We start from the raw sequence: 8,344 nt of genomic DNA, 5'->3' as shown, positions 1-8,344 counted from the left end.
TATTTATATCAATATATGCATAGGCTGGCCCCATTGCTCAGTGATCAAGGGAGGTGGATCCCATATAGCAAGTGTAATTTGAACCTGGCCCCAGTGGCTTAAAAAACATGCTGGATATATGTGCATGTGTGACCAAAATTCTGACAGGAAAAAGGAATGAAAAAAAAAAAAGATTGCGACATAACCACACTCCATTTAGGGGTTGCTTTTTCTCTCTCTCTTATTTTCTCTTTCTCTCTCTGGTGAGTGTATATGCCCTCTGGCCAAAAAAAAAAGAAAATGTAGTTCTTGTTTATTCATTTTCACTGTTCTATAGTTAGTAGTCCACTGTGTGAATAGTCAGAGTCCTCCATAAAAACAGAAAAAGGATATCTATAGATACATAAAATAAAATTTATTATGGGAATTAGCTTAAATGATTATGGAGACCAAGAAGTTCCATATATGACATGTACAAAAGTGCTGGTGGTGTATTTCAGTACAACTTCAAGACCCGAGAACCAGGGAGGCCATAACTGTAACTCCTGGAGTTTGAAAGGTCGAGAACCAGTAATTTTGATGTCCACAGGCAAGAGAAGACATATACTTTAGTTCCAGAAGAGAATGAATTTGTTTGACCTCTACCTTTTTGTTCTATTGAAGCAGAGCCTCAAAGAATTAAATAATGCCCACCCACATTAATGAGGGTGGGTCTTTATTCAGTCTACTGATTTAAATACTAATTTATTCCAGAAATACCATCACAGACACACCCAGAAACAATGTTTTGTTAGCTGTTAGGTTCTATCTTGCCTGTCTGGTAGCCCAGAGAGGACCTGGTTTCCCTGTGAATTATAGAAAAGAACGCAACAGTTTGAACTAGTAAGGGGGCCCCACCACAATGGCTATCCAACTCAACAGAGTGAGGGGGCAATAAACCCTAGTGCCGTCTTTCTCCTTGAAGAGGCAAAGAGTTGTATTATGTGCCTAATAGCCTAACTTTTCCAGAGGTTTCCCAAACGTCTGGCTTCTGTCTTGTAGTGCCGATGGACCTCACATACTGTTGTCACCTGAGTCAGGGAGAATAAGGATGACACTTTGATCTAGCATTCAAGTATTCACTAGAACCTCTCCTTCTGGCTCAGGACAGAGAGAAGGGGTTAAGAACCAGATCCCAGCTAATCCCCAGGAAGAAAAAGAATCAGACAGACTATTTAATGTTCTAATTTTCCTAGGAACTGCCTGAAGAACTGGCCTAAGCCTTGCTTGTCTGAGAGTACTGACAGGACTTGGCATCTTCTAGAGGCCTGGAGGCTCCTAAGAATAAAGAAAGGTTGAAATAGCATGACTGTTTCAGGGTTACCCAGAATAGTTGGCCAGGCTGATTAGTGAGTGTCTTCTTAAATATGAAGTCAGTCTTTAAAGACTGAGAAAGATGGTGGTTTCGTATAGTATGCAGACATCAGCACAGCAGGGCAAGGGGAATAAACGAACAGGGAAATATGTTCCAGACAAAGGAACAAAGTAAATCTCCAAAACCCAGTCCTTGTATATGGAACTATATGATTTATCTGACAGAGAATTCAAAATAACCATCATAAAAACGATTGCCATGCTTAAAAGAAATAAGCTTTAAGTGAGAATTTTAACAAATATAAAAATATTTTAAAATATCAAATAGAAAAAAATGGAACTGAGTAAGACAATAACTGAACTAAACTTTCACTAAAAGTATTCAACAACAGATTAGTTCAAGCATAAGAAAAAAGCAGTGAAATAGAACACAAGTCATTGAAGATTAGTCAGCTCGAGGAGCAAAAAGAAAAAAAAGAACAAGTCTTTCGCTCCTTGATGCCACCAAGATTGCACGCCTGAGGAGGCCTGTCCTCTGCTGACAAGATGGTCTAAGTCACCTCCTACCCCCTGGCCGCCCTGGGGGGCAATACCTCCCCCAGTGCCATGGACATCAGGAAGATCCTGGGCAGCATGGGCATCGAGGCAGACAACGACTGGCTCAACAAGCTCATCAGTGAGCTGAGTGGAAAGAGCATTGAAGATGTGGTTGGCAAGGTATTGGTAAGCTTGCCAGTGGGCCCACTGGTGGGGCTGTGGCTGTCTTTGCCGCTCCTGGCTCTGTAGTTTCTCCTGCTGCAGCGAAGAAAGATGGTCTGCTGAAGAGAAGAAAGATGAGAAGGAGGAGTCCGAAGAGTCAGATGAGAACATGGGATTTGGCCTCTTTGAGTAAACTCCTGCTCCCCTGCAAATAGAGCCTTTTACATTAAAAAAAAAAAAAAAAAAAAAAAAAAAAGAAAAAAAGGGAAAAGAAAAGATAAAAAAAAAAAAAAAAAAAAAAAAAAAAAAAAAAAAGGGAAAAAAAAAAAAAAAAAAAAAAAAAAAAAAAGAAAAAAGAAAAAAAGGGAAAAGAAAAGGAAAATGTAAAGAAAGCTTAAAAGTAAAGAAAACTTAAAAGGACACTACTAATTGACCAATATATATATTATGGGAGTTCCAGAAAGAAAAAGAGAAAACAGAACAGAAAGCTTATTCAAAGAAATAATGGCCGAAAACTTCCCAAATCTAGGAAAGAAATGGACATCCATACTGAGGAAGCCTAAAAGAATCTAAATAGCACTGGCCCCATTGCCTAGTGGTTAAGGTTACTGGGTATTGCATTCCCAGCTACAGTTTGAATCCCAGCTCTGGTGGCTTGAGGAACATGCCCAGCAAATGTGCGTGCATGTCCCAAACCCCCAAAGGATGGAGAAATGGAGGAGTAGGGATTGTGGTATGACCACACCCCATTGGGCACTGCTTTCTCTCTCTTTCTGTCTCTCTCAGGCAATTAGAAAAAAAATACTGTAAATAAAATAAATCCAAAGAAATCCACATTGATGTATTATAATCAAATTTTCAAAAGTTAAAAAGAGATGCTTGAAAGTAGAGGAAAAAAAGCCTTCCACAAATAAGGTAATGATCATAGGACTATCAGAAGATTCTGCAAAAGAAGTATTGTAAGTCAGAAAAGAGTGGGACGATATATTCAATGTACTAAAAAAGCAAAAGCAAAAACAAACACTGGACTGGTCCCATAGCATAGTGGTTAATTACTGTGTATCAGGTGCTGGATTCTACATGGCTGACTGCAGGTAGAATCTCAGCCTTGGTGACTGAAAAAAATGCTGGGCATGTGTATGTGCATGCCCCAAATACTGATGGGTTGGAGAAATGGAGAAGAAAAGGATTATGGTTTGACCAGGCCCTGTTTGGGGGTACTTTCTTTTTCTCTCTCTGATGAGTTAAAAAATAAATTCAAAAAACTAAAAACTGCTGAAGTATTTCACAACTACTAGAACTGCCTTGAGAAAAATGTTTATGGGAATTCTTCAATTGAAACAAAAGAATTTGAAACAGAAACATGGTAGCATATAAAACATACTGGCAAAGGCAAGACAGGGACAAATACAGAATATTTGTGAATTTTTAAGTAACAATAGTGGATAAATAACTTTTAATTCTAGTTTAAATGTTAAAAGACCAATGTGTTAAAAATAACTATACAATATGTTAGTAGATAAACAGTATAAATACATATAAATTGTGATATTAATGGCATAATAACATAGACTGAATGTTGAGGGGGAAGAGGTAAAGTGTAAACTTTTCGTATGCAAGTCAAGTCTTTTTTTCCTAGAGAGATTTTTGCTATAGACATGCGTACTTGCTGGAGAGACAGAGAAACAGAGAGAAATGAAGTGAGAAATCATGTCCTAGGGGGATGGCCATGCCACAATCCCTTCTCCTCCAGTCTCCTCTTGGGATTTTGGGCACTCAGGGCATGTGTGAATTTTAAATTTTAAATTGCCGGGTCTGGGTCTTGAACCGCAGCCTACTATATGAGAGTTCAATACCGAGTGACGAGCCAGGAGCTATATGGCCTTCTCGCCTCCTGCCAGCATGGACAAGCGGCCTGAGGCTGGACACTGGAGTTGGACTGTAGCCCTGACAGTAGAGCCAGGCCAAGATCTGCCTGCCCTGCGCCCTAGGATGGACAACTCTGCCCCTCTTACTATTTCTCTCTGTATCTCTCTGGTAAACATACTATGGCAAAAATCTTATTAAAAAAAAAGATATAAAGTGGCTGCATAGATAACATAAGATTAAGTTAAATGCTATTTACAAGAGACTCAATTTATATTTAATAAAATACTTGTATAAAAATGCAATGCTGAGTAAAGATATAAGATGGATATGGTGACCAAAAGAGAGTAGAAGTACTTTACTTGAATCAGCTAGAATAGACTTTAAATAAAAATATTTATAAGAGCCAAAGAATAACTTTATATAATTATAAAAAAATAGTTCAAGAGGAAGACATAACATTTATAAATATATATGCACCCAAAATTAGAGCACCTAAATATACAAAGAAAACTTGGGTAAATTTGAAGAAAGTCTTAAAAGACTTATAAAGAGATTGAGTGAAAAACTTCCACATCAAAGAGAAGCCCAGGACCAGATGGCATTATTGGCAAACATTTAGAGAAGAATTAATGCCAATCTTTTTCAAAGTATTTCAAATAACTGTAGAGGAGGGATCATTTCCCAACCACATGAAGCCAGCATTACCTTCATCTTAAAACTCAACACATCACGAGAGATGTAAACTATAGGCAGTATTCCTGATTAAAGTAGATGGAAAAAATCCTCAACAAAATTCTAGTATATGGGGACCAGCAGTTAGCATAATGGCTATGTTGCTGAACTCCCACATAGTCAACCGCAGTTGGAGTCCCAGACCCAGTGGCTTAAACTCACGCCAGGCGCCTGTGTGTGCATGGCCAAGATCCCAAGAGAAGAATGGAGGAGAAAAGATCATGGTGTGGTCATCCCCCAGGGGGGTGATTTTTTGCTTTCTGTCTCTCTGTCTCTCTCTATCTTTCAGGTGAGTACACACACCCTATAGCAAAAACCTCTTAAAAAAAATTCTAGCACATGGAATTTAAAGCATATTAAAATGATTATTCACCATGATCAAGAGGAATTTATCCCTGAATCACTGTGCAAGGGTGATTCGACATACGAAAATCAATTAATGTGATACACCACATTAACAGAATGAAGGACAAAAAAAAAAATCACATGTCATCTCAATAAATTTTAAAAAACAGCATTTAATAAAATGTAACATATTCATGATTAAAACTTTCAACAAACTAGGAATAGAAGGAAAGTTCTTTAACATAATAAAAGTCAGTATGAAAACTACACAGCTAACATCATAATGCTCAGAAAAACCCAGAAATAAATCTATACATATATGGCCAACAGATCTTTGACAAGGGTGCCAGAAATACATAATGGAAAAAGAACTGTTTCTTTAACAAGTGATTCTGGGAAAACTGGATATCCACAAGCAGAAGAATGAAATAGGACCTTTGTACCATAAAACAAAAATCAATTCAACGTAGACCTCATTAAGACATAAGATCCGAAAGCTTAAAACTTCTGAAGGAAAGTTTAGCAGAAAGTGTCATGCCAAAATCACAGGCATGAAAGGCAAAAATAGACAAACGAAACTGCACCAAACTAAAAAGTCTCTGCACAATAACAAAACAATCAGTAGTCTGAAAAGGTAACGCATGGAATGAGAAAATATTTGCAAACCACAGGTCTGATAAGGAGTTAATATACAAATATATGTAAGGAACTCCTACAACTCAGTAACAACAAAAGTTCAAATCAAGAAACACTGACAACAAAAAGGTAACAACCTGATTTTTAAAATATGCTAAAAATAAACATTTCTCCAAAGAAGATATACAGATGGCCAACAGGCATATGAAAAAGTCATGTTCACTAATCATCAGGGAAATGCAAATTAAAACCACAATGAGTAATAACTTAACACATGTTCGGATGACAATTATAAAAAAGACAAAAGATAAGTGTTGTTGAGAATGTGAAGAAATTGGAATCCTTGTACATTGTCAATAGTTATGCAAATTTTGCAGTTGCTATGAAATATAGAGTTTCCTCAAAATATTAAAAATAGGACTACCATATGATCCAACAATTTCACTTCTGGGTATTTGTCAAAAAGAATTAAAAAATTAGTATTTCGGAGATAGTTGCACTCCATATTCATTGCAACACTATTTACAATAACCAAGAACTCAAACAACCAAAATGTTCATCACCAAATGAATAGATTAAAAAAAAACTGTGATATATGCATAAAATGGAGTATTTGGCCCTTAAATAAAAAGGAGATCCTATAATATATGACATTGAGGACATTAAACTAAGTGAAATAAGCCAGTCACAGAACATTCACTACATGATTCTATTTAGGAAATACCTAAAATATGCAAACTCATATAAAAATAATTTTGTCCAAAGAACAATTTGTATTCTTATGTTGCTAACAATTACAACAACAACAAGACATTGAAAGAGAGTAAAAGTAAGAAGAGAAAAAGAAGAGCTCCTCTTACATTCTATTATCCGGAAGTGTTCTAAGAAGTAGATTTCATGCCAGGCATCAGTTTGGTAAATTTTAACTAAGATGTTACCCTTCTCAAGAATATTTTCCGATAAGTTTTATGCTTAATTTTTGAAGAAAGTGTGTCTTCACTAATGGAATTTATGACAGAATCTAATATATTGAGTGGTTATTTGTAGAAAACCTGGTAGATTGATTATATTCTGCCCTATTTATGCTAACTCAGAGGAAAGATAATTGGTAGCTGGTATCTTTGCATGGGTATTTTCCTTTCTTCTTTTCTTTTCTTTTCTTTTCTTTTCTTTTCTTTTCTTTTCTTTTCTTTATTTTTTGAACAAGCAGTCAAGATTTTGTTTTATTTTACTACTGGCTAGAAAGACAAAATCATGGCCCAAAATGACAATGACATTGAAAGAATTCTCTGTGCTTTTCAATATGCAAATATATATTTCCCCAGAGTTCCCTGATATGATCTCAAGAGTCCATGATAACTTTTCTTCTGAAGATGTCCTTTTCTTAGTTGTATTCTTGAAGAACCTGGGCCATGAAGAGTTCGCTCAGGTTCTGGGCAGTTACTCCTTGATGTTCTGGCAGTAAGTATGAATCTGGCCTGCGATGAGCAGCGACTCCATCCTGGCAGGGGCTGGAGTGGCTTGAAGAGCTTGGACAAGTCCTCCTCAGGGAGCAGGGGTTCTCCCCAACTCTGCACTGCATATTATCCTATGGGCGATGCTGCTGACACTGATGTTTCTGCTATTGCTGTTTACTAATATTCCTCATGTATGTGTTATATCTAACTATATCTTGGCTCACTACATCTACTCATTACATCAACAACTGCAGATTCTTCCCAAATGATTGCTGCTAGCAAGACTGAGTAGTTCATGTCTATCTGCTTCAGCCGACTTCTTCTTGAGCTCCCACATTAGGACGTTGATCAGATGAGAATTTTTTATTACAATCAGCACTTCTTCAAACATGTGTTCAAAAGTCGTATTTGCCTTTTTCAATGCTTCTGGGGAAAAATCCTTCTCTTTACAAACTTCCATCAGTTTTGGAGTCAGTTTGTATGCCTTTATTGAAAGAGACACTTGGCAGTATTTATGGGATCATAAATGAGAACGACAGATTCTTCAATGGCATGTTGGTAACTGAACTGGGAGTCCAGGAGTGCTTAAATGACGAAGGAGCCGTGGAACTTAGACTGGTACCAGTGCATGTGGAGATAATCAATGTTGACGTGGCAAAGGCTCCACATCATCTCCATCTGATATTGCACTTCATCAAAGTCAGCATCATCCTCTGTATGTTGGGGGAATGGAAACCAGTTGGTAATTTGCAGTCAATCTTTTACAACCAGACCAAAAAGCACCCCTTGAACAACTTCAGTTCCTTGTTCTTCTTCTTGATAATGTCTGATTATCTTTAATACCACCAGGCCATCTATTTGCACTTGCTTCACCGCCAAATCTCTGGAACCGCCTTTGCCTTTGCCTTTCCCTGCCACACTGACAGTGGAGCTCGAAGAAGTAGCAGTGGAGCCCATGCCTTCCTTGCAGGATGCCATCTTTCCAGACAGACCATTTTATTTATTTTTTAAAAGACAGGTCTCACTGTGTTATGATCCTCTTGCCTTAACCTCCCCGCTGGGACCCCAAGCATGTGCCACCATGTTTGCCTCTTTCATACAGGTCTTGCTACATTGCCCATGCCACCAATGAACTCTTGATCTCCCTTTGTCAGCCTCACCAAGTCAGTAAGATTACAGGTACATGATACTATGTCTGGCCTTTAGGTTGGACTGAGAATCAAACCCAGGCCTTTCTTATGGTTCAAGTCAGAGGAGCACATCATCTGAGTAGA

At 37.6% G+C, this 8,344-nt stretch overlaps 2 pseudogenes; one reads left to right on the top strand and one right to left on the bottom strand.

The window, feature by feature from the left end:
* The first annotated feature begins 1,878 nt into the window (after positions 1-1,878).
* On the top strand, positions 1,879-2,224 carry LOC102501874 (60S acidic ribosomal protein P2 pseudogene; annotated as a pseudogene).
* A 4,773-nt stretch (positions 2,225-6,997) lies between these two features.
* LOC102501447 (eukaryotic translation initiation factor 3 subunit H pseudogene) lies at positions 6,998-8,048 on the bottom strand (annotated as a pseudogene).
* Between the last annotated feature and the right edge of the window lie 296 nt (positions 8,049-8,344).

The sequence above is a fragment of the Tupaia chinensis genome, unplaced genomic scaffold (assembly GCF_000334495.1).
Source record: "Tupaia chinensis unplaced genomic scaffold, TupChi_1.0 Scaffold000516_1, whole genome shotgun sequence".
Classification (NCBI taxonomy): Eukaryota; Metazoa; Chordata; class Mammalia; order Scandentia; family Tupaiidae; genus Tupaia; species Tupaia belangeri.
This window is presented reverse-complemented; position numbering and strand designations above follow the sequence as displayed.